The sequence below is a fragment of the Coregonus lavaretus genome (assembly GCF_964263955.1).
Source record: "Coregonus lavaretus genome assembly, chromosome: 4".
NCBI lineage: Eukaryota > Metazoa > Chordata > Actinopteri > Salmoniformes > Salmonidae > Coregonus > Coregonus lavaretus.
In genome coordinates, this window is record NC_139991.1 from 376940 (window position 1) to 401389 (window position 24450).

The window sequence follows — 24450 nt, forward strand, 5'->3', positions numbered from 1 at the left end:
TAAAATCTGTTTAGGTCCAAAGAAGGTATAACTGGATAGGCTAGATACACTGACCTGGCCCTTTACTTCCGGGTCAGTGGCGGCTGCCGCAGCAGCCAGCGGCGAGGCCAGTCAGGCCACAGCAGTAATGGTTAACAAATTAACTTGCTCCACCTGTGGTTCGGCCCTCTGCCACCCTCATTTGAGTCAGTCCATCCCTGGGAGATGGGATCCTGTGAAGCAGTGATTGTTTCCACGATTAGGTGGAGTAGAGAAAACCAGAGCCGTGGAGCCATGGATCTATCTCCATCCCTCCTATGGAATCACCCCCTCACCCACCCTCCCACAGCCCATGCCTGAAAACAATAGCCAGCTGTCGCCCACCTGCTGATGTACCTTTGATCAGCCAAATGAAGGCTGCTGGCATTTCTTATGGAGTGGAGATTGCTTATCGATTTATATCAAAATATTCATGCTAATCCCGGGGCAGCGCAGACTATTTTCAGGCTGGGTTAGCAATCAGAGCTGCCTGTCCTGTCTGAGACAATCTGCTGAGCTGGGATGTCTAATCAGCCCGGGGTCCTGCAGTCAAATGCACTTTGCTGTTTAGATTTGGACCCCTGACATTGATGGAGGAGTCCAGAGAAAGGTGTTGACAAACCAAATTGTTTGTTCCAGCACTATTTTGCTAGAGATCAAGTCCAGAGTAATGCGCAGTGAATTTGTTCATTACGTGACCAAGCCGGGCCCGGCCAAGGAGAGGAGAGGAGAGAAGAGGTGTGGGGTTGGCTTCACCACTATCACTGCTGTTGGAGAAGGGGGTTTAGCAGAAAGTGTGCGTGTGTGTTGGGGGGGGGGGGGGGGGGGTGGGTTGCAAATCAAGGAGGTTGAAGGAGCTTGCAGAGCAGAGCAGTCAGTTGGCTTTGTGTTAGGGCGCAGTTTGGTTTGTGTGGCCCTGCCCTGAGAAACTGTCATGGGAGGCTCAGGCAGATTGGATTATTTCAATGAGCAGCCAGGACAAGACGTCTATGCTCTCTTAACTAGTCATTACTCAGTCTAGTCTGTTCACACTGGCTGAGATTGTACATACTCTCCCTTTTGGGGGGGGGTCTTGTTAAAATATATACAATAGGCAGACAATGGACCCACTGAGTATCCCAAGTGAGATTATGCTTTTCCAGACACCTTCACAGACAACATTGTAACGAATAACCTTGCTTCAAGTGGTCAAGAATCTTGTCTTGACAATGATGTTATTAGTGTACATAATCTACAATACTACTGCACATGCATACAGTTTACAGGACAAAGCCAGTTAAATATTTTTATTAAAACTCTATATGCCTGGTATCAATCTTAATTTCTTAATCTTAATTTTAAAAGCCTGATTATATCAATATTAATGTTAGTATTACAGCAGCATTAAGCATTTATTTAGGCCAGGCATGTGTTTGCATGTGTGAATCAAAGAGACACAAATTAAATACCATAAGGTTTCCATACCATCAGGGCCCTCCCTCCCTTGCCTCGCACGACTTTTCCTAGATTACAGTAGATTATGTTTCCTTACTTCCTGCAGAAAAGCCCCTCCCCATGCATCCCTGTGACGAAGGCTCCTTCTAAATCTGTCTCAATACGGTAATGCTGTCATGCAATTATTGCCAAAAGAAATCTGTGAAGAAAAAGCATTGCCAGAACTGAGAGATTATCCCTGTAGAGGGTAAAGGGCTAATGTCCTGGCCATATGGCTCAGACTGACTGAGACTAACTCTAACGGTAATGTCCTGTAGCTAGTCTAGTGTCCTGCTGCTTTAAGGTCAATCATACATCAAGTATTAGTGTCAGGTGGGGATTAATGTTTTAATGTTCCTTCACCTCAAACACAACATGGCTGTACAGTTACAGTACCTGGGCTGGGGATTTGGCACGCTGCCTTCCACCCGCCCTCCACTGCACCAGGGCATTCCTTCCTGGTCTGAAGCTAGACCTGGACCAATCACTGCAGAGCTCAGAGTGGAACATGCAGCTATGATATGTCTCTGGCCTGGTTGTTTACTGTTTACCAGGCTGACACCGTGGTTAAGTCTTCCTGTTTGTTGTTTGTGTTGTTGTAAAGGCTGTTGTTGCAGTCTGACGGGGTTATTACTATTGTTGACTGACCCATACGTTCTTTAGACTTCACTTACAGCAGCCAAACACAGGGCTTATAGTACACTGCTGTCTGATGTATTATCCCTTGTATGTAATCAAGATTTACTTTGTGTTTCACCTCTGATATTAAGCCCGTTGTTTTACATGTATTAGTAATTTATAGATATGTATATGCCAGAGCAGCATTCATTTTATGTAGAGAATAACAGCTATGCACAACCCCGTTTCATCCAATTATTGTTGGATTTAAAAGCATTTTATTCTTCCTCAGAGGAAATGCTTCCTTCTGCCACACTATGGGGAGTGTGCAGTGTACTGTACTTAGAGCCATATATTTAGAGTTAGGCCAACTTTTAGAATTTTTAATATTGTTCTAAATCTAGACATTCAGTTACATAGTTAAGTGATAATGCCCGAGAAGCCGGTGTTTGGAGGGCATATTGGCACTGGTGTTGCAAACCGTGTCAATATATTCTCCAAACACCAGCTTCGAGGGCATTTTTACTCACAAATCTATTCCATATATCTATTTTTGATGAATAACAAAATAAACGCTGGCTTTCTTTTCACACATTCAAATACACAATCTGAAATAGTATCAAACAAAGTGACAAACCTCAATCTCCCATTGGGTGTATATCAAATGCACTGTATAGTTGAACCTAGTGCTGAGTTGGGGATGACACAATATGTTGAGGTGAGGGGCATATGTACGATACAATACAACACTAACCAGGATGTAAGGTGCAGGTGTCACTGAGTCTCTCACTCTCTCTGTCACCCTGTGATATAAACAGCAGTTGTTTGGTGTAAAAGGTGGGATGGATCCATGTGGGACCGACGACAACAACACAGCAGATGGATGTGCTTTTTCATATGTGTAAATAGTCGCAGCTAGCTATTAACATACCTCTGTGCAGATGGCAAACTGTAATAAAGTACAGATGATATAACAAAGCCGTCTCTTCCTATGGCTGACAACATTTTTTACATACAGTGCAATATGTTCTGTAACACATGGGGGCAATAACTAGAGGTAATATTTAGGAGCATTTGTTGTTCCTGAATAGTATTTTTTTTAAACTGTAGCTGTACAATTATACATTTGAGTTTACTCAGTGGTTCATATCTGACATCAGAAATATGATTTTGTTCACGTTTCCAGCATTACCTTCTATTTGACTATTATAGTCTGAGTTTTGTATTTTTCATTTAAAAAAATAATCATTTAATGACTGATCATTTGGGCTCCCGAGTGGCGCAGCTGTCTAAGGCACTGCATCTCATTGCTAGAGGCGTCACTACAGACCCTGGTTTGATTCCTGCCTGTATCACAATCTGGCCATGATTGGGAGTCCCATAGGGCGGCGCACAATTGGCCCAGTGTCGTCCGGGTTGACTTGCCTAGTTAAATAAAAATAAAGAATCTCATGATAACAAAATTGTTCTACTTTTTTTGAGTGTGTGTATGACATGCAAATGTGCATGTGTTTGTGTTTGTGTGGATAGCGTGCAAGTTTCAAACGGAATTACTCCAGACTCCAGCAGTAGCGGGTGTAGCAGGAAAGACTGGCCCACAGCTGGTCCCCCTCCATCTGGCTGAACTACTGCTCTCTGACTCCACTGACTAGAGAGAAGAGTAGAGGGACTGGTCCCCCTCCAACTGGCTGAACTACTGCTCTCTGACTCCACTGACTAGAGAGAAGAGTAGAGGGACTGGTCTCCCTCCATCTGGCTGAACTACTGCTCTCTGACTCCACTGACTAGAGAGAAGAGTAGAGGGACTGGTCCCCCTCCATCTGGCTGAACTACTGCTCTCTGACTCCACTGACTAGAGAGAAGAGTAGAGGGACTGGTCCCCCTCCATCTGGCTGAACTACTGCTCTCTGACTCCACTGACTAGAGAGAAGAGTAGAGGGACTGGTCCCCCTCCATCTGGCTGAACTACTGCTCTCTGACTCCACTGACTAGAGAGAAGAGTAGAGGGACTGGTCCCCCTCCATCTGGCTGAACTACTGCTCTCTGACTCTACTGACTAGAGAGAAGAGTAGAGGGACATAGTGATAGACCCAGACAGAAAGAGGGAGACCAAGATCAAGAGATGGGAGGAGAGAGGGAGGAGAGGGAGGGGAAGGAGAGAGAGAGGGAGGAGAGAGACGGCTACAAAGGGGAGACAGAGATGGATAGACAGAGAGGGAGAGAGAGAGACAGAGGGAGGGGAGACAGAGATGGATAGACAGAGAGGGAGAGAGAGAGAGAGACAGAGGGAGTATGTGACAAATAGAGAGAGTGTTTGGCGTCAGTGTTCAACTGCACCACGATGGCTGCTCTAGAGTGCGTCTGTGCAAGTGTGTGTGTGTGTGTGTGTGTGTGTGTGTGTGTGTGTGTGTGTGTGGAGCCCAAGGACTTGTCGCCTGTCTGCTGGTGTCTATGGCTGGTGGCAGCCAGCTGTCAGGGGAGTTCAAAGAGAGAGGAGCCCAGGTGAAGGCAGGGCCGACCCGGCAGGCCAGCGGCAGACGATGGCTGGGGTTGGAGCCTCTACCCCTCCCTCAGTCCAAATTAATGGTGACAAGAGAGGCAGATCCATTGATCCGCTGGTCAAAGCATCCCTAAGGCTGCAACCTAATGTGCTGAAAAAAGAAACAGCAGCAACAGTTGAGGCTCTGAGGGAGAGACGAGCCTGTTCAAATGTAACACACCTTCAATAGACCTCCTACAATTATACAGGCAGGCGTATGAAAACAATTAATAATTAAATATAAAGATCATTTTGGGTTACATTTTTTATTCAGTTCAATGTTGTACTGTTTTATGAAATTGAGGCATAAAGAGGCCATACTTATTATCATTATAATTTTTTCATTTTTTTCTTAATACTTAGTATTTTCTGCATGCCTTGCTTTTGATAATTAGACATGCAGTCCAAATTAGAAGCATTCCAGTTGCTGACTGGCACAAATTCCCCATGTAAATAAATGTATAACAACATGCTCGCAGGAAAAAAGGTTCTGAATCTGGGAATAACAAAATACCTCCAGGAGGTGATGTTCATTAAACGTGTAACTTTTCTTGCTGCTACATGCTACAAAAAAATTTACAGTTACAGTCGGTGGTGAAAATGAGATACTTTTTTTCTAGGAGAGTGTACCTCACTGACAACGTTGAAGTGAAAATTGCCAGAGTTCTTTACACATTTCCGTGACTTATCGCCATTTCTTAAGAATTTCCAGACGTGTGTGAATAATGTCTGGGAGCTAGGTACATATGTTAAGAGTTAACAAGCCAATACGCACCAAAGATTTAATGTAAGATGCAACGGAAGAGGTAAGAAGACAGTGTTTGATGTAGCCTTTTAAAACTAGACTTCAGTTGAAGACTGTGTTATTTAAAATATTACCACTATTAATATTACTACCTCTAGTCGGACTACTGCCATTTTACTACTATCAATTACTTCATAATATTAGTGAAAATTACCAAAACAAACGATAAGCTAAAAAATGAATTTCTTGAACGCAAATATGAGTTTCCAGTCAAATATTTACCACTTTCATTGTTTTTATATGAGATGTGATAGTTGCTGTGACACTTGTGATTGGCCAGGCCTTTGCCGTAATGCTGTGACAGACGTCCCTCCTCTGGGTGCAGCATGCAGCTGATTGATTGGTCGTGTGGGTCTAGAGGAGATGATTGATGGATTGAGGTTGGTGAGGTGACAAACAAAGCAACGCCTGGCCCATCAAGGTGCAGCCCTGTCACTGACAATAACTCCTGATTGCCTCTCCCTCCCTTTTTCCATCTATCCCTCCCTCCCCCTCTCCCCTCTGTCCACCACACTGACCCCTCCTCAGGAGCCTGCTCCTAATCTCCCCTCCCTCCCCCTCTCTGACCAGTAGCCCTGCTATAGGCCCTCCCAGAGTCAGGTTTCGTATGCCCATCTTACTGCTTCAACGTAAAACACATAATCAATGCACTGAAAAGAGACGGATTGGTTGAGAATCTTTCACTCTCTCTGCGTGTCTGTCTCTTTCTCACTCTCTCTCTCTCTCTCTCTCTCTCTCTCTCTCTCTCTCTCTCTCTCTCTCTCTCTCTCTCTCTCTCTCTATTTCCATCTCTCTCTCTCTCTCTCTCTATTTCCATCTAAATTATCATGGATTGCATCAGTATGCTATTGGGCCTGGTTGTCTTTGCTCAGGTCTTTCCCAAACAGGCTTCTATTGTGTGAGTGTGTGTGTGTGTGTCTGTGTGTGTGTGTGTGTGTGTGTGTGTGTGTGTGTGTGTGTGTGTGTGTGTGTGTGTGTATGTGTCATCCTGTCCCCCTCCCCTGTCCTACTCCTTTAACTCTCAGCCTGTATACAATCTCCTCCAGAGCAGCCACTGCCCCCCGGGCCTCTCACACACATTATTCATATTACTGTTGATTCTAAAAATTAGTCGCCAGGATATCCCTTGGAGATTGTAAAGATTACAAAGCTCAACTTCAAATACTTCCCAGATTTGGTTAAACGGCGCACAGCATCCATAACCTGGTTAATACTGTTGTTAGAGTATCAGGCAGAGTGTGTGAGAGCCAAGAACAAAACTGGAACTGTGACTGTGATGCCTTGTGAATTGTTCCACTTTTACAGCTCAACTTATACTGTACTCTGGTGATGTGTTATCCACATATTCATCGGATAATATATTAACCTTTAATACTGTAATTTCATTTGTTACTGTAATTTCACAAGATTTTTATAATATTTTAACGATTATACATTTCATATTTTTCCACTTATAATGTCTGAGAGGCTTGGAGCTGTTCTGCTGTACGTGGGTCTGTTGCCTGGTTGGTTGGCTGGTCTGTTGGCACTGAGGTCTGTGCAGCACATTTCCTTCCTGTCCCACACATTTCCTATCTGTGGGCATCACAGGCATTTTCTTGATTTGTAAAGCATTCTGCTTTTTGAGCACCGCTGCTGCTTATTTATTTGTGTTTGTTTTGTTGTTTGTTTGTGTCTCAGACAGAGGTATTGGTAATCTATTGTCTCCTCTTAGTCAGAGGAGACTGAGGCAGTCAGAGTCTCAGGGCTCAATGAACTGGCAACAGTGCTGGTGGGTTATCATGCTGGGTGAGATGCAGAGGAGGATCCCTAGCTGTGTGTATTTCATGGATTGTAGCAAAAGATACGTAGGAGGGTTGAAGTTTGAGGCCAGTCGAGATTCTTCAAAGATTTACATGTTTTTTTCAATCAACTAAGATTACGGAAAGATTACAGTTTCTTATCCTGTGGAAAATAATAGATGTACATAGATAATCTGAATGAAGATCCAGGGTTTAATAGCAGATGCTGTCAATAAGCAATCTTTGAATAACAGATTTGACAACAACACCAGCAGTTATCTTGAGATGTCTTATTATCTATGACTGACATGTTCCTTTTCCCCTGTCCAGATGTTTCCAGGTGAAGCATCTGGACAGAGGGGGGTCCATGTTCTAACAGTGAATACTCAGACTGTAATCACACTGTCTGTAGCTAGCTGGTAGCATTCACACTGGCAGAGTGACTGGCACGTTACCCCTCCTGCTAGTGCCAAGGGGCTATTGTACCCCTCTCTAACCCCAAGGGGGAACCACCTGGCTCTGTGTTGGTATCCCTCTAGATATAGAGACATTGATCTAGAGGGGCTGTAAGGAGGCCTCCTCGCTTCGACCTCGCCTCTCCACAAGGTGAAATGAGTGTGCTGAGTAAACTACTAATGCATTAACTTCCTTCACTTGGCCGCTGATATCTGTGTGTTACAGTTAAGCAGCTAGGGGCCCAAGCAGATTGCTAAGCAGGCGGTGGTATTATAGCTCACAACTAAAGCATATTGTCATTAGATTAATGTTCTAGGGCCGCCGCCCCGGTACTCCACTCCCCGCTACGCGCGGACAAGTGTGAAATATATTTAATAAGTGCATAATTATGACATCTGTTACCCCCTCAGCACCTTTGAGTGGGAAATTAACGCAAGGAATAACAGGTTTAAGTATGTGTTAACACTATGATAGCATGTTTAATTGAAATATGACTTGGGAGTAATGAAGATTAAATTAAGCCTGGGGATAATCGTCTGACAGAAAGATAATTGAGTTGCAATCCGCTAGCAATGAAGAATAGCTGAAGGAGAGAAGAAAAAAGAATCATTCCATTGCCTCATATCAAATAAGCTTATTTCCCCCGCTGAAAGAGGAACTATAATTTCAGTCGTCAGATTAAATTGTGTGTGATTAATCAAAGAGGTAATCCACAATTTGAGTTGGATCAGAATGGCATGTCTGTTTTATGTAATTTACTTCTCTCTCTATCTCTTGGTCTTCTTCCCCGGGAGGGAAGGAGGGAGGGACTGATTGTGCTGCTAAGAGTGTAAGGGAGGGTTTTTAAGATCCCTCATCTCACTGTTTGCAAATGACTTGATGACTAATCCGATTGGCGTAAGGCTGAGAGGCTTCCTGGCAAAATGTTTTCATCTCTCTCCCCTCCTTAAAATAGTACAGGATAGCGCTTATATTCGCCCAAACATATGGTGGGACAGAAGTGTCTGTGATGTTTCAAAAGGGATTAGGGCCTGAGGGGCTAAGTGTCTGTGTGTCAGCAGTGGCACCCTCTATGTGTGTGTGTGTGTGTGTGTGTGTGTGTGTGTGTTGCACTGAGCTATATTGTACTAGGAGGTGCTGCTGAAGGCTGGAGAGATACAGCATAGACACACACACAAATAGACACCAGTGTACTGGATGCTCACGTTATGTTCTGCACACCATTATGAGTGCATTTTCTATTTGGTTTTATTATTGTCTTTGATAGCTGCAAACCTCTGACAGGGTGTCAATCTCCATACACAGAGGACAAGTGGGGCTTGGAGAGGCAGCATGGGGGTCTCCTCCTCCAGCACCAGGACAATCACCAGATCCTGTTGTTCACATTCACTTTTCCTACATATTCTCCTGAATGTCTGGAATTCCATAGTTTGGGATGGTATACATTTTAGTTTATTTCCAAAACACTATATATCTATTTCAGAAATGTTGGTAAATTAGCTTTTGAAGAAATTATTCAAGCGATTTGTGACATTCATATATCTATATATATACACATATATATATATATATTATATAGTTCACTACAGTAATATGATATCTGTATGTAAAACATTTACATTTGCCATTTTAGTCATTTAGCAATGCTCTTATCCAGGGCAACAGTGCATTCATCAAGTTAGCTAGGTGAGACAACCACACATCATAGTATACAGGATACCAAAATTCCATTCCAGCTAAACAATGGATATATATCGTTTTGCACATCGAAAATCTATGAATTAAATATCTGAGAACATTAATATTTTACACATGTAAAACATTTATGGATATAGCATTTTGGAAATAAACTCTTCTTCATTTATAATCTGAAGGCCCACAATAGACAGGGTCAGGGGTCAGTCATTACAGACCCTAAGGCCTCTTTAGAGTGGTGGATCATTTAGAGGGTGGTCAGGGTTGCGTTACAAGGTGAGGAGGAAGGGCCAGAGGAGACTGACTAGGGGCAAAGAGCACGGGTGGAAATCATCGCTAATTAGCGTTTGTTGGAGGGAAACACTGAGGATAGACGGAGTGAACACAGCACTGATAATAGGCTACACACACACACACACACACACACACACACACACACACACACACACACACATTCCATATGCATAATGATTACATTTCCCTCACAGTATGGTGTTATAAATATATTCCTTATTTTGTGAGCCATAATAGACCATCATAGAACACAAATTGTCCCCACCCCTTTTTCAGCCAGCTGTCTTGTACGTTATGTTCATGCATTAATTAGACATATTGATCGTCTAGACCTGTCTTTAAAGATTAAAATCATAAACACTCACAAAACCAAGGACGTAACCCCCATGTCAGAATTCTCAATCCCTCCTCAGCTCACGATAATGGCTCCAGGGAAAAATAAAGAAAAAATAGAAGTTATCCTATCCGTGAATCGACTGTCTGCTATTGATGTCAGTGTCATTATCTCCAGATTGCCTCTGAATTAGAACAATGGCCATTTTAAGTACCATTTCCTCTTCCTCCATCTCCATCTCCACTGCATGTGGTACACATTAACTTAGGCAGTTGTCATTAGGCCAAAGCAATGTCTGTCTCGTATCATGTCCACTCTCTTCATGTCACTTTTGCATTTGGCATGATCCACCAGATTTGTATTTCCAGATTTTGAGAAGAAAAAGTATTGTGCAAATCCGCTTAAACTGACGTGGCGCTGAACATGAACAAATAGATTGGTCATGTTCATAGTGGTACTTTGTGGATTTATTCATACATTTTAAACATCTAGTCCAAATCTGTAAAGTGTCACCACTTAATTTGTCAGTATAGGAAAGAGCCTTATCTCTACACTACCCAGTAATCAGCACTGTGGTCTATCTATGTCCTGTGTGGCAGATATCAGCACCCAGACCTGTAGAGTCCCCCTAAGCCCAAGGACTGAGGTAAAGTTAGGGAGAGAGAAAAAACCCTGGAACCATGGCAGGCTGGACACTACTTTTGAAGCCTGTCCCTGCTTTCCTGAGGCTTGCTGTGTGAAGAGAGCGAGTGACACAGAGAGAGAAACAGAGCGAGAGAGGTAGAGAGAGACAGAGAGGGAGAGAATGTGAGAGAGGAAAAAAATAGAGAAACATGGAGAGAGAGAGAGAGAAACAGAGAGAGGAAGAGAAATGGAGAGTGTTACTCCACAGCACCCAGGGCCTGAGGAGGGGCCAGTCGGCCAGTCGGCCAGGAGGACGAGTCCCGTCCGTTCCCAGGAGCGGCCTGCTTGGAGGCGGGGTGACGGGAACGGGAGGCAAGGGGGTGCAGCAGCTGACACACCAGCCCAGTGCTGTGCTCTGCTCCGCACTGCCTTCCCTCAGCCCCTCAGCTGGGAAAGACGGAGATACCGGCAAATCTGTGTTTGTTCAGCCACTCCACAAATATCCCCTCTCCAGATTGTGTCTGCGGGCCGAAGGAAACAGCACTTCTGAAATGATTATTGGTGGCAGTGTCCTTCTGGGGCCACTTTCTCTAAATGTGCCAATAAATTTTGCATGTCCAGCTTTGTTTTGCTTTCATTAGGGGCCTAATCTCCATCCCAGAACCTGTCTGTGGCTGCCATGAGTCAACCCTCTGTTTTCTCTGGAGCAATATGATTAATGACTGGACAGCATCATTACACCAACCCACTGAAACACACTATTTTCATATCTGGTAGCTAGTGCTGCTATTGACAGGATGTTGTTCATATCTGTTAGTGTTGCTATTGATGGGATGTTGCTCATATCTGGTGATGTTGCTATTGACGTCATGTTGTTGTGATAAGAGATGTTTTCAAAGAAATGTGCCGAAGTCTTCCTTGACCATGAGGGTTGTCATAACAGAGTAAATACACGTTTATGAATTTGCATGAGTGTGCATGTTTGTGTTAACTTTGAGTTTAATACTTTATTACAACAGTATAAATCTAAATTTAGAACAAGAACTAGAAGCATAATTTGAGAGGATATGTACAGTCCAAACCATGCAGGGTAATGTTTGCTAATGCACTCTCTGGAATGATGTTCAGTCACTCTGACCTGCCGTCGACCCTACATCTTTACAACATACGCATTGTTCATCTTTTGCTTTTAAAAGTAATGTTCCCATAGCAGCCCGCCATTAACTAGACGTTTACTGTACTTTAATTGTCTTTGAGTGCATTAATTCATATCAGTCATCTAAGTAGTCATCTTTAAAGGATATTACTCACCCTATCGTACCGCTGCCTGTGATATCATATTTTAGCTCTTTGTGTCAGCCCAGTGCCCCAGGCGTACATGCAGACAGACATTTGTAAGCCAAGCAAACCTCAACAGTCATAAACATGCCTTTGCTCTGCATTATACATCCGCTAACATGAATGTGTGTCTGTATGACTAATGCATGACCTGGCCTGCCTGTTATGCAGGGAAGGCTTCCCCTGTCTGTCAGTTAGTACTGTAGAGCCAGACAGACAGTATGCTCTGGGAACAGTGAGCTGTGGTGGGCCTGTTGTAGAGCCAGACAAAGGCAGAGTCACCTGTAGAGTGTGTTAGGGGAGGGGGGGAGCAGATAAGAGCAGGGGGGAGCAGGTAAGGGCAGGGGGGTTAGGTATGAGCAGGTAAGAGCAGGTGTTCTCCCTTTCAGGTCTCAGGTCACATCTTAACCACCCTGGGAGCCATTAGGCCTACTATACATAGCCTGCTACTGGGCTGGCAGAGCAGAGGGGACATGGGGAGAGCATCTCTCAGAGGAATGGCCCATTCTTTCACTTGGGATGTGTGGATGTGTGAACGCAGAAGAAGACACACACAGAGATATGGACACAAACACACACACACACACATTTGCTCACTCACTGCCTTGAATAATGTGGGTAGAGGATATAGTCTGTTTCCTCCTCCTAGGAACAGTTGGCAGACAGGACTTAGTAGCTAGATGATTGAGGCATTATGTTATTTTATAATGTGTGGACATATGCCCTGGTTTCATGTGTCATTCAATGTCTCTGTTTATTCATTTAATCCAACACAATGGTACTTAAGTCCATACTATAAACATGACTAATTCATAGACTAACACCTGGCACTGGAAGTGTAATAAAACACTGGGTGGAATTGGAAACAAAGCTTTTCACCCCTACAGTTGGTAGTGATGTTTAGAGCACTACTACAGATTGTTGAGCATATTGTTTAGCATGAATGCAGTTTAATATTTTATCTATCTGAAGTAGACTCTATGTAGTCATTGTCCATGTTTGTTTACGTTGACCAATCATGTTTGCCATGGTTATGACAGTTGTTATTTATTTGTCCTGTCCCTCTTTTTTTTTAAGCATGTCGAGCATTTTCCGAATTTTTTTTGTTCTTTTTTTTTTAACTAGGCAAGTCAGTTAAGAACAAATTCTTATTTACAATGACGGCCTACACCGGCCAAAACCCGGACGACGCTGGGCCAATTGTGCGCCGCCCTATGGGACTCCCAAACACGGCCGGTTGTGATACAGCCTGGAATCGAACCAGGGGGTCTGTAGTAACGCCTCAAGCACTGAGATGCAGTGCCTTAGACCGCTGCGCCACTCGGGAGCCCCCACATTTCCCTCCTCTCGATTGAATATGCCGGCCCTTCCCACATTTAACCCCGACGCTCGGCCAATAAATGGACACCACCTGTTTAAACGTCAATGTCATGTTAGGTTCAAGCGGGGTCTTGTTTGATTGGCCACATCGAATGGTCGGAACACGCCGGTCGGCTGATTCGTTTGGCCCCACGGACCCAGTGGTAACTTTAAAAATGTTTCAGGAAGTTTGGTTCACCCTTTACGGCCTAGGACATTTCCTAGTACAGGAGTTAAGCACTCAGGACAGGAAACCATTTGCTGTGGCTGTAAGATCTCTTTAATGACTCTCTAACTAGAAACAGGCTGGCCTAATTCAGTGCCTGGAGCCAGCAGGAATGGCCTTGCATCCAGACCCTGTTAGAATATTTACTGCTTCTTCAATGGGAGTCTTTTTGACACCGCTGCAATAAAGTTTACAAGGAACCCCTTTTTAGCCTGATACAAGGCAAAGTGTGGTCAAGAAGTTAAAGAAGAAAAAAAACATGGACGGAGGATGAAAAACACTGTTGACCGTTGCTGTTATGGTTTGCCTTTATTTATGTGGATTAAAAGGCCGGAGAAGAGCGGAGGACTGACAGAACAGAGGACTGCTGCTACCAGGGTTTTTCATTTGCTTCGCCATTCAGTCATCCAGTCAGTCACCTCAGAATGCCATCAGTTGGTGGCCAGATTCATTTGTCTGACTCTGCTGTAATTCACCATGCAGCGGTAGGAGTGGTAATTGTGCAGAATTGGACAGGATCCGTTTTAATATATGTGTCAATGATGTCCTTTAAAAAGCTGCTGAGGCAAACATATTGGAGTATTGATGCCCTTTAAGTTTCTCCTAACTGGTGTCAACTGTTGTTATACTGGAGATCACAGCTTTTTCATAGTCATATCATGGGAGCTACCATGTACAAATGTGCCTGTAAAACAACACATTTCACTGCACCTATCCCATGTACATGGCAATAAAACATATATATATATATATATATATATATATATATATATATATATATATATATATATATATTTTAGGTGTGTGTGCTGCGTGTGTTTGTGCGTGTGTGTGTGTGTGCCTGCATGTGTGCCTGCTTGTGTGTGTGTTCATGTGTGTGGTGTGTGAATACTCCTGCTGATTGGGGAAATGAGCTGAGACCACCAGAGGTGACCAGAGTGTGTGTGTGTGTGTGTGTGGACCAGCCGTGACCAGCCCGGCAGCCCAGTGACTGACTGACTGGGGGAGGCCAAAGTGACAAGGCCTGCTTCCCCCTTCTCCCCCCTCCACCCCTCTCACCCTCCACCCCCTCCACCCCATCTCTCTTTAATAAGCCCAGGTTGTCTTTTTCCTAAAGTGCCACCCTGTCTGGACAAACTGACACACTTCAGTTTCACTGCATTTTCCCTTTTCTCTTTCTTCCTCTGTGGATTTAAACAAATGCAGTCAAAGCCAATTAGCTGGGAGTGAGAACAGCACAGGAGAGGCCCTGGTAATAGTAACTTTGTTCAGCTGGTTCCTGCTGTGACCAGTCCTCATTTAAATGAGCCGCTTGATAACCCTTAGAAATATGATCCCACAGAGAGAAAAGGGAGGGAGTGAGAGGGAAGGGGAGGATGGAGAGGGTGAGAGGAGAGGGGGGAGGGAAGAGAGGGACGGGGAGGATGGTGAGGGTGAGAGGAGAGGGGGTAGGGAAGAAAGGGACGGGGAGGATGGAGAGGGTGAGAGGAGAGGGGGGAGGGAAGAGAGGGACGGGAGGATGGAGAGGGTGAGAGGAGAGGGGGTAGGGAAGAAAGGGATGGGGAGGATGGAGAGGGTGAGAGGAGAGGGGGTAGGGAAGAGAGGGACGGGGAGGATGGTGAGGGTGAGAGGAGAGGGGGTAGGGAAGAGCGGGACGGGGAGGATGGTGAGGGTGAGAGGAGAGGGAGTAGGGAAGAGAGGGACGGGGAGGATGGTGAGGGTGAGAGGAGAGGGGGGAGGGAAGAAAGGGACGGAGAGGATGGAGAGGGTGAGAGGAGAGGGGGTAGGGAAGAGAGGGACGGGGAGGATGGTGAGGGTGAGAGGAGAGGGGGGAGGGAAGAAAGGGACGGGGAGGATGGAGAGGGTGAGAGGAGAGGGGGTAGGGAAGAGAGGGACGGGGAGGATGGTGAGGGTGAGAGGAGAGGGGGTAGGGAAGAAAGGGATGGGGAGGATGGAGAGGGTGAGAGGAGAGGGGGTAGGGAAGAGAGGGACGGGGAGGATGGTGAGGGTGAGAGGAGAGGGGGTAGGGAAGAGAGGGACGGGGAGGATGGTGAGGGTGAGAGGAGAGGGGGGAGGGAAGAAAGGGACGGGGAGGATGGAGAGGGTGAGAGGAGAGGGGGTAGGGAAGAGAGGGACGGGGAGGATGGTGAGGGTGAGAGGAGAGGGGGGAGGGAAGAAAGGGACGGGAGGATGGAGAGGGTGAGAGGAGAGGGGGTAGGGAAGAGAGGGACGGGGAGGATGGTGTGGGTGAGAGGAGAGGGGTAGGGAAGAAAGGGACGGGGAGGATGGAGAGGGTGAGAGGAGAGGGGGTAGGGAAGAGAGGGACGGGGAGGATGGAGAGGGTGAGAGGAGAGGGGGTAGGGAAGAGAGGGACGGGGAGGATGGTGAGGGTGAGAGGAGAGGGGGGAGGGAAGAAAGGGACGGGGAGGATGGAGAGGGTGAGAGGAGAGGGGGTAGGGAAGAGAGGGACGGGGAGGATGGTGAGGGTGAGAGGAGAGGGGGGAGGGAAGAAAGGGACGGGGAGGATGGAGAGGGTGAGAGGAGAGGGGGGAGGGAAGAGAGGGACGGGGAGGATGGAGAGGGTGAGAGGAGAGGGGGAGGGAAGAGAGGGACAGGGAGGATGGAGAGGGTGAGAGGAGAGGGGGGGAGGGAGTGAGAGGGACGGGGAGGATGGAGAGGGTGAAAGGAGAGGGGGGATGGAGTGAGAGGGATGGGGAGGATGGAGAGGGTGAAAGGAGAGGGGGGATGGAGTGAGAGGGATGGGGAGGATGGAGAGGGTGAGAGGAGAGGGGGGAGGGAGTGAGAGGGATGGGGAGGATGGAGAGGGTGAGAGGAGAGGGGGGAGGGAGTGAGAGGGAGGGGGGAGGATGGAGAGGGTGATTGGAGAGGGGGGAGGGAGTGAGAGGGACGGGGAGGATGGAGAGGGTGAAATGAGAGCGGGGAGGGAGTGAGAGGGAGGGGGAGGTTGGAGAGGGTGAAAGGAGAGGGGGGATGGAGTGAGAGGGATGGGGAGGATGGAGAGGGTGAAAGGAGAGGGGGGATGGAGTGAGAGGGATGGGGAGGATGGCGAGGGTGAGAGGAGAGGGGGGAGGGAGTGAGAGGGAGGGGGAGGTTGGAGAGGGTGAGAGGAGAGGGGGTAGGGAAGAGAGGGACGGGGAGGATGGTGAGGGTGAGAGGAGAGGGGGTAGGGAAGAAAGGGATGGGGAGGATGGAGAGGGTGAGAGGAGAGGGGGTAGGGAAGAGAGGGACGGGGAGGATGGTGAGGGTGAGAGGAGAGGGGGTAGGGAAGAGAGGGACGGGGAGGATGGTGAGGGTGAGAGGAGAGGGGGGAGGGAAGAAAGGGACGGGGAGGATGGAGAGGGTGAGAGGAGAGGGGGTAGGGAAGAGAGGGACGGGGAGGATGGTGAGGGTGAGAGGAGAGGGGGGAGGGAAGAAAGGGACGGGAGGATGGAGAGGGTGAGAGGAGAGGGGGTAGGGAAGAGAGGGACGGGGAGGATGGTGTGGGTGAGAGGAGAGGGGTAGGGAAGAAAGGGACGGGGAGGATGGAGAGGGTGAGAGGAGAGGGGGTAGGGAAGAGAGGGACGGGGAGGATGGAGAGGGTGAGAGGAGAGGGGGTAGGGAAGAGAGGGACGGGGAGGATGGTGAGGGTGAGAGGAGAGGGGGGAGGGAAGAAAGGGACGGGGAGGATGGAGAGGGTGAGAGGAGAGGGGGTAGGGAAGAGAGGGACGGGGAGGATGGTGAGGGTGAGAGGAGAGGGGGGAGGGAAGAAAGGGACGGGGAGGATGGAGAGGGTGAGAGGAGAGGGGGGAGGGAAGAGAGGGACGGGGAGGATGGAGAGGGTGAGAGGAGAGGGGGAGGGAAGAGAGGGACAGGGAGGATGGAGAGGGTGAGAGGAGAGGGGGGGAGGGAGTGAGAGGGACGGGGAGGATGGAGAGGGTGAAAGGAGAGGGGGGATGGAGTGAGAGGGATGGGGAGGATGGAGAGGGTGAAAGGAGAGGGGGGATGGAGTGAGAGGGATGGGGAGGATGGAGAGGGTGAGAGGAGAGGGGGGAGGGAGTGAGAGGGATGGGGAGGATGGAGAGGGTGAGAGGAGAGGGGGGAGGGAGTGAGAGGGAGGGGGAGGATGGAGAGGGTGATTGGAGAGGGGGGAGGGAGTGAGAGGGACGGGGAGGATGGAGAGGGTGAAATGAGAGCGGGGAGGGAGTGAGAGGGAGGGGGAGGTTGGAGAGGGTGAAAGGAGAGGGGGGATGGAGTGAGAGGGATGGGGAGGATGGAGAGGGTGAAAGGAGAGGGGGGATGGAGTGAGAGGGATGGGGAGGATGGCGAGGGTGAGAGGAGAGGGGGGAGGGAGTGAGAGGGAGGGGGAGGTTGGAGAGGGTGAAAGGAGAGGGGGGATGGAGTGAGAGGGATGGGGAGGATGGAGAGGGTGAGAGGAGAGGGGGGAGGGAGTGAGAGGGAGGATGGAGAGGGTGATTGGAGAGGGGGGAGGGAGTGAGAGGGAAGGGGAGGATGGAGAGGGTGATTGGAGAGGGGGGAGGGAGTGAGAGGGATGGGGAGGATGGAGAGGGTGAGAGGAGAGGGGGGAGGGAGTGAGAGGGAGGGGGAGGATGGAGAGGGTGAAAGGAGAGGGGGGATGAGTGAGAGCAAGGGGGAGATAGAGGGAGGGAGAGTGAGGGAGAGCGGGAGAGAGAGCGGGAGGGAGAGTGAGAGAGTGGGAGAGTGAGAGGTAGGGAGAGAGTGAGAGGTAGGGAGAGAGAGAGAGAGAGAGAGAGAGAGAGAGAGAGAGAGAGAGAGAGAGAGAGAGAGAGAGAGAGAGAGAGAGAGAGAGAGAGAGAGAGAGAGAGAGAGAGAGAGGGAGAGTGTGTGTGAGAGTGTAAGGTAGTGAGAAGTGGGAGAGGGGCAGACTGTGAAATAGTGGAAATGGGAAGAACCATTTAACAGCCCCTCTCCTCTCCGCTGGGACTGGGACAGGCTAGGGAGGAATAGGAGGTGCAGTCAGGTTCCTTAAATACAATGTAATAGTAGTCATTTGTCAGGTGAAGCAGTAGTAAAGTAGTAATAACATGAGTAGCAGGTGTGATATTGAATTAGTCTTTACTTCACACCTAGACTTGTTCTACTGACTTTAGTACAACTTTCATCAACAGAGCCCATAGGCCACATCCCTTTTAGCTGCCAAGTAAACTTTGAAGTGTTCTTATCATGGATTCTGAGCCTCCTCTTAGGGTGTTTCACCCAGACAGAGACAGAGCTGAGATCAGTGTTCAAATGTATTATCAAGATCATTACATGTGAGGTAATGGAACAATTGACAAGCGTCTAGAGAATAGACAATGGGCCATGAGAATACTATGATCATTTTCTGACTCACTCACTGCTATGCAGAGACAATAATAACATGCCCTTTATGAGATTCTGTAGTCCAGGCAATCTCCAACACCAAACATCTTCAAACAACCTCTCCTTAACCACTTGCTTGGGCTATTCTCTCTCTCTACCTCCGTTCAATGAGTTTGAAGGGCATCAAGGGATAAAATAAGAGGGGAAGATAATTGAATTGTTGCCTTCATCTCTATAATGAAAAAAAAACTGAACTACTAGGAGATCATTTTCCACCCTGCACTTAACCAGCATGTGTATAAAAGGGACAAATTAAGTGATTCTCTGAAATATGTAAAGCTTCTGTTGTGGAGGGGAGAGGACAGAGAACGATGTGGGAAGCTGTTTGATCTGGTGGTTAAGGGGGGATCGAGGGAGAGGCTGGAACCGGAAGTGAAGGGGGGAGACAGGGAGGGAGGGGCTGGGAGTGAAGGGGGGAGACAGGGAGGGAGAGGCTGGGCTGGGAGTGAAGGGATGAGACAGGGAGGGAGAGGCTGGGCTGGGGAGTGAAGGGGGGAGACAGGGAGGGAGAGGCTGGGCTGGGGAGTGAAGGGGGGAGACAGGGAGGGAGAGGCTGGGCTGGGAGTGAAGGGGGGAGACAGGGAGGGAGAGGCTGGGCTGGGGAGTGAAGGGGGGAGCGCGAGAGAAAGGGGGAGAGATAAAGGAGAGAGAGAGAGACAGAGAGAGAGTAAAAGGGGGAGACAGGGAGGGAGAGGCTTGGCTGGGGAGTGAAGCAGGGAGCCGGGGAGGGAAAAGATTGGGAGTGAAGCGCAAAGCAGAGCAGAGCAGCTCTTTGATCCAGCCCCCAGTATTGTCTCACAGCTGATCTTAGAGGTCTACTGGAGTATTGCTGCACAGCAGATGGCCCTTTTGTTGCCGCAAAATAAAAATCCAATAAAAATGGTAATTATATTAAACGCGGGACATAGTTGACAGGCTATGCAAAGGGGGTGCTTTTGGTCTCTTGAGTTGGCCCTGAGAATGACAAATACCGCCACTTATGAGGTTTTGTCCCATACACACCCCTAGCCTCTCTGCCGCCTCCCTAACAGTATAATTATCACCAAGTGCATCAAATAGGAAGAATGCAGAAGAAATTACTGCTGTTCTCGCTCCATGCGGTTGATATTGTCCAACGTCTCAGACACTATGATAAGGAGAAATAAGTTAATATGCCCAGAGAGTAATGTTGTACATGTGGACATGTGGTTTTACATAGCTTTGCAGACAGATAATAGTACTAATCAGCATACATCACATTTTCTACAGCTCAAATAGATATTGGAATACTTTTATTTAGTTTTAGTTTTTATTTGCTCATAGGAAAATATACAGTATCTTTCCCCATTGATTGTGAATGTGTGAGCTGAATGCCTCTCCCCCATTCCAGATAGAGATAGGTAATCAGACATTGAGAGAGCCTGTTGGTGGTTTGATAGGCAGTTAATGGTCCGGGAGGCATGGGGATGGGATATCTCTGAGATTCCACAGGTCTCCCCCCTCACTTCCCACTCTCCTTCCCTCGTTACACCAATCCTCTCCCTGAGACTAGCCCCTATCTCCCCCGTCGCTGATGGCACTTTTAGTGACATGATTTACAGTGCCATGACAAACAATAAATACAGGGGGACAATGTGCTAACAGCAGCTGAACAATGGCTTGTCAGTCATGGCGCGGTAGAGATACATTTTAATTTGCTCTTTCGTACGACAAAGAGAAGGAAAAAAAACATGTCTTCCGGCTACAGGGTTTTGAATAAAACACAAGCATTGGCGAGAAGCGGCGGAGTGTGTCATCCAAGACCAACGGCATTCATCACCCACTATGATTTTTGGGTCCTTTTCATTTAATGTCATCTCTATGGAAACGGACAGCACCCTGGAAATCATTCTCTAAACAGCTTATTTGTTGAGGAGGAAGGAGTGATGTTAAAATATGTGTTTGGAAGCGAGAGGCAGTGGTCACAGCCCATGCATGGCACTGGTACATTAATAACACTAATGTGAGGGTAAGGGGTGTGTGTGTGTGTGTGTGTGTATGTGTGTGTGTGTGTGTGTGTGTGTGTGTGTGTGTGTGTGTGTGTGTGTAGGACCAGAAGTCCCCACGAGGTAAAATGCTATTTCTAGGGGGTTTAGGGTTAAGTTTAGAATTAGTGTTAGGGTTAGAATTACATTAAGGGTCAGGGTTAGGAGCTAGGGTTAGGTTTAGGGTTAGGGTTAAGGTTAGGTTTTTGGGTTAAGGTTAGGGTTAAGGTTAGGGTTAGGGTAAGGGTAAGAGTACGGGTTAGGGTTAGGGTTAGGTTTAGGGTTAGGGGTTAGGGAAAATAGGATTTTGAATGGGACTGAATTGTGTGTCCCCACAAGGTTAGCTGTACAAGACTGTGTATGTGTGTGTGTATGTGTGTGTGTATATGTGTGGTGAGAGTGTGTGTGCATGGTCAGGCCCTATTATCCGCCACACTGAGGAGGCCTTTGTGGGTTAGGGGGCCACACTTAAAGAGCCTCTTTATGTTGGCTCTCCTTACACGCTCAAATCCCACAGCAGCTGATCCAGTTATGTGCCTATGTATGAGTTGAGGGGTGGAAAGGGCCCTCAGACTCCCAACAAGACCAGACCAGGCCAGACACCACCGCTCCACTACCCACTGCTGCTTCATAGGAACTCACAGAGGCCAGGGAGAGAGAGAGAGAGCCTGTAGCGCCCCCTCCTCCTCTAGCAGCCTGCCTGGATGTCTCACTCTCTGTCCAAGGAACCCCAATGGACACGGAGCTCATGAAGCACAAAGTCCTCCTGATTTATGCATAGTTTTTATTTGACATCGTTGTCAAACTTGATTACAATTATGTATATCAGCAGGCCTTTTTGTTGCTGTTGTTGCTGAGAGCATTAATCAGATTAGTGTTATACGGCGGAACAGCGGACACAGCTGTTTGAGAGGCTACAGGCGTCTGTTTGGAGATGGCCAATAAAAACTCAGCTGGACCGAGAACGAATGACGAGGAGGACGAATTGTTTTAGTGGCGCAGCTCGGCTCTGTGTAGTTGGGTGGAGAGGCAGGAAGAGAGTCAGGATAAGGTCTTGCATCTGTGCACCAGTGTTTATTTTCCTTCCTTACTGCAGAGAAAACAAAGAGAAGATGACGTTGAATTTAAACCCTCTTATGAATCAAGCACCTCTTGACATTCAATTATGAATTCAAATATTGAAACTAAGGCCCAGGAGTAAAGAGTTGAAGTTACTCTGCTTATTCCCCTTTCTCTCTTTGACTTAGTTGTGTTTCCTTCTGTTCTGAGACAAACAGAAAAGCATGGACATATGAACAGAAAGTTGTCAGCTTCAGTTGGCTTGGGCCCAGATGGTCAGTTATTGAATAAATATGTAGATCTGGGGGTGCAGCTTGTGTTGCTAAATGTGTTAAGGAGTGTGTGTAATTCTGACTGACTGGTCATCCTCTGGGAGTTAGCTCCTCTCCCTCTCCATCATCTGTTCATCTGACAGCCAGTGAAGTAAAGAAGAAAGAATACACCTTTAGGTGAAATGCTTACTAAAAAAGTATAAACTATACAATTGAAAAAGAGAGTTGCACACTCATCTCTCCATGCTGTGGAAGTATTTGACAAATGTTTCGGATAAGATCAGAGAGTCCTGGCCATCCACACAGGGGAGGACCACAAACCTGGGATGTATTCACTAGCAACCGAACGGAACCAAACGGTAGCAAACTGTACGAAACGGGGAGGGACCTACCTTCATTTGTCCAATAGAAACTCTTGTTTTTGTTGCAAAACATTTTCTGTTTGGAGTAAACGGTTTCTTTTGCAAAACATTTTGGACTATTCATTACACGTTTTAGCGCTAACCTCTACCCGCAAACCACCCACCCTCGAGCTCTGACCCCTCTCAGAGACAGCCTCTCTTGATCCTATCACCACCAAATGCTCCTCGCAGGCTCTGCTTAGGGTCTCTATGAGGAGACAGGCTTTGCAGGGAAGGATTCACATGTAATCTTGCCTCTGTCACACAAGTCTGCCAGATTTTGGTGTTAAACTGACATGCATATTAGAATCCTCTTCATTAATAATCTTGGCTGAGAGACTTTGCCCGACGGTCAGTCGGCTGTTCTGAGCACTCAACTTTGTCATGACAAGATCATGTATAGTTTAGTTTATTCTATTTAGCAGGCCACAGTACAGGCCCTATCAGCAGCAGCTGGTCTCATCTCCCCTCTCATCTCCCCTCATCCACCCCTGTGTGTGTGAGGCGCCCGGCCTGTCAGCTAACATGATGTATGGATGATGTATGGATCACCTTCACATCAATCTGATGCTGAGCATCTATAATTTCATTATTTAACACGCTAGAGAAGCATTCAGAGGGCTAAGGCCTGGCCCACTGGTCAGCTAACTAACCCCTGGTGGTCGCAGGGCTACAGATCCTAGGCCTCACACTCTGACCCCTGGTTTATAAGCTGTACTGGTTTACCAGTGTCTAACCATGTAGCACGGAAACCATCTATATTTTATTACATACTGTCTATCACTTATTTGATTTGCCTGATGGAATTATATTAAATTATTTGTATAAATCTTTGATTTGCTTACTCCTTACTGCATAACTATGATATATCCTCAGTAGCTGCAAAGGCCTTTGGTGAGGATGACCAGAGCAGAGGCAGAGAGTTGAGTGATGGAACGTCCCATGTGGTCAGGAAGATGTATTCTCCACCTCTCCTCCATCCTTCCATCGCCCCAGCGCCTGGTTTACGGCTCAGAGCTGCTGTGTTACTGTGGCGACAGTGAATCTACGATCTCAGAAATGCAGAGCACCCAAAACAAAGTCTTGGCACTGGCCACATTCATTTTGTCATGAAGCATTTCTGTTTTATTTTACCCTGTAAAAGTTTTAATACAGGGGGAATTTTAACATTGGATTAATATGTAAATTTCCACTAGGCCCCTCTGTTCTGTTATTGCTCATATGATGCTTTTATGAGTTTGATTTTGAAAATGAACAGAGCTTCTTTGGGAATGAAATGTAATGCATTACCTGGACAAAGATTCACGTGTGCCCTCCAGAAGAGCTGAATCAAACAAATTACATTCATCGTGCCCTTGACAATATTTTCTGTCACCGTTTTGTATGTTATTCACATGGTTTTTAACACAGACAGAGTGTACTTTCTGAATATTATGCTGAATATTCTATTTAAATGTCTGTTAATAAAAAAATAATGTTAGTATTCAGAGTATCAAGTAAGTTTTTATTTCCCTATTGATTTGTTTCACTTGAATGAGGCACATCAGTAGAACGTTTCTACCAGGGAGGGCTTAGACTGGTGATGGTCAGGGACTAGAATAAACTCTGTTTGCCAAGATATCCATTATACCTACCTACTCTACCACAGACCTACACTGTACCTTTTTTATGTGTACAGTATCTGGCTGCTCCAACCCAGGGCACACGTAAAGCCCTCTCTGGTGTTCAGATCAGGCCCGTCGGCCACAGTGACAG

General features: G+C 47.1%; 1 long non-coding RNA gene across 1 annotated transcript in view; it reads left to right on the forward strand.

The window, feature by feature from the left end:
• The window catches only part of LOC311127836, a 48499-nt gene extending 24408 nt beyond the window's left edge, over positions 1 to 24091 (forward strand). Inside the window, exon 4 of the long non-coding RNA XR_014613149.1 lies at positions 23572 to 24091. This is a non-coding gene — a long non-coding RNA (uncharacterized lncRNA). The remainder of the gene's footprint in view (positions 1 to 23571) is intronic.
• The last annotated feature ends 359 nt before the right edge of the window (positions 24092 to 24450 follow it).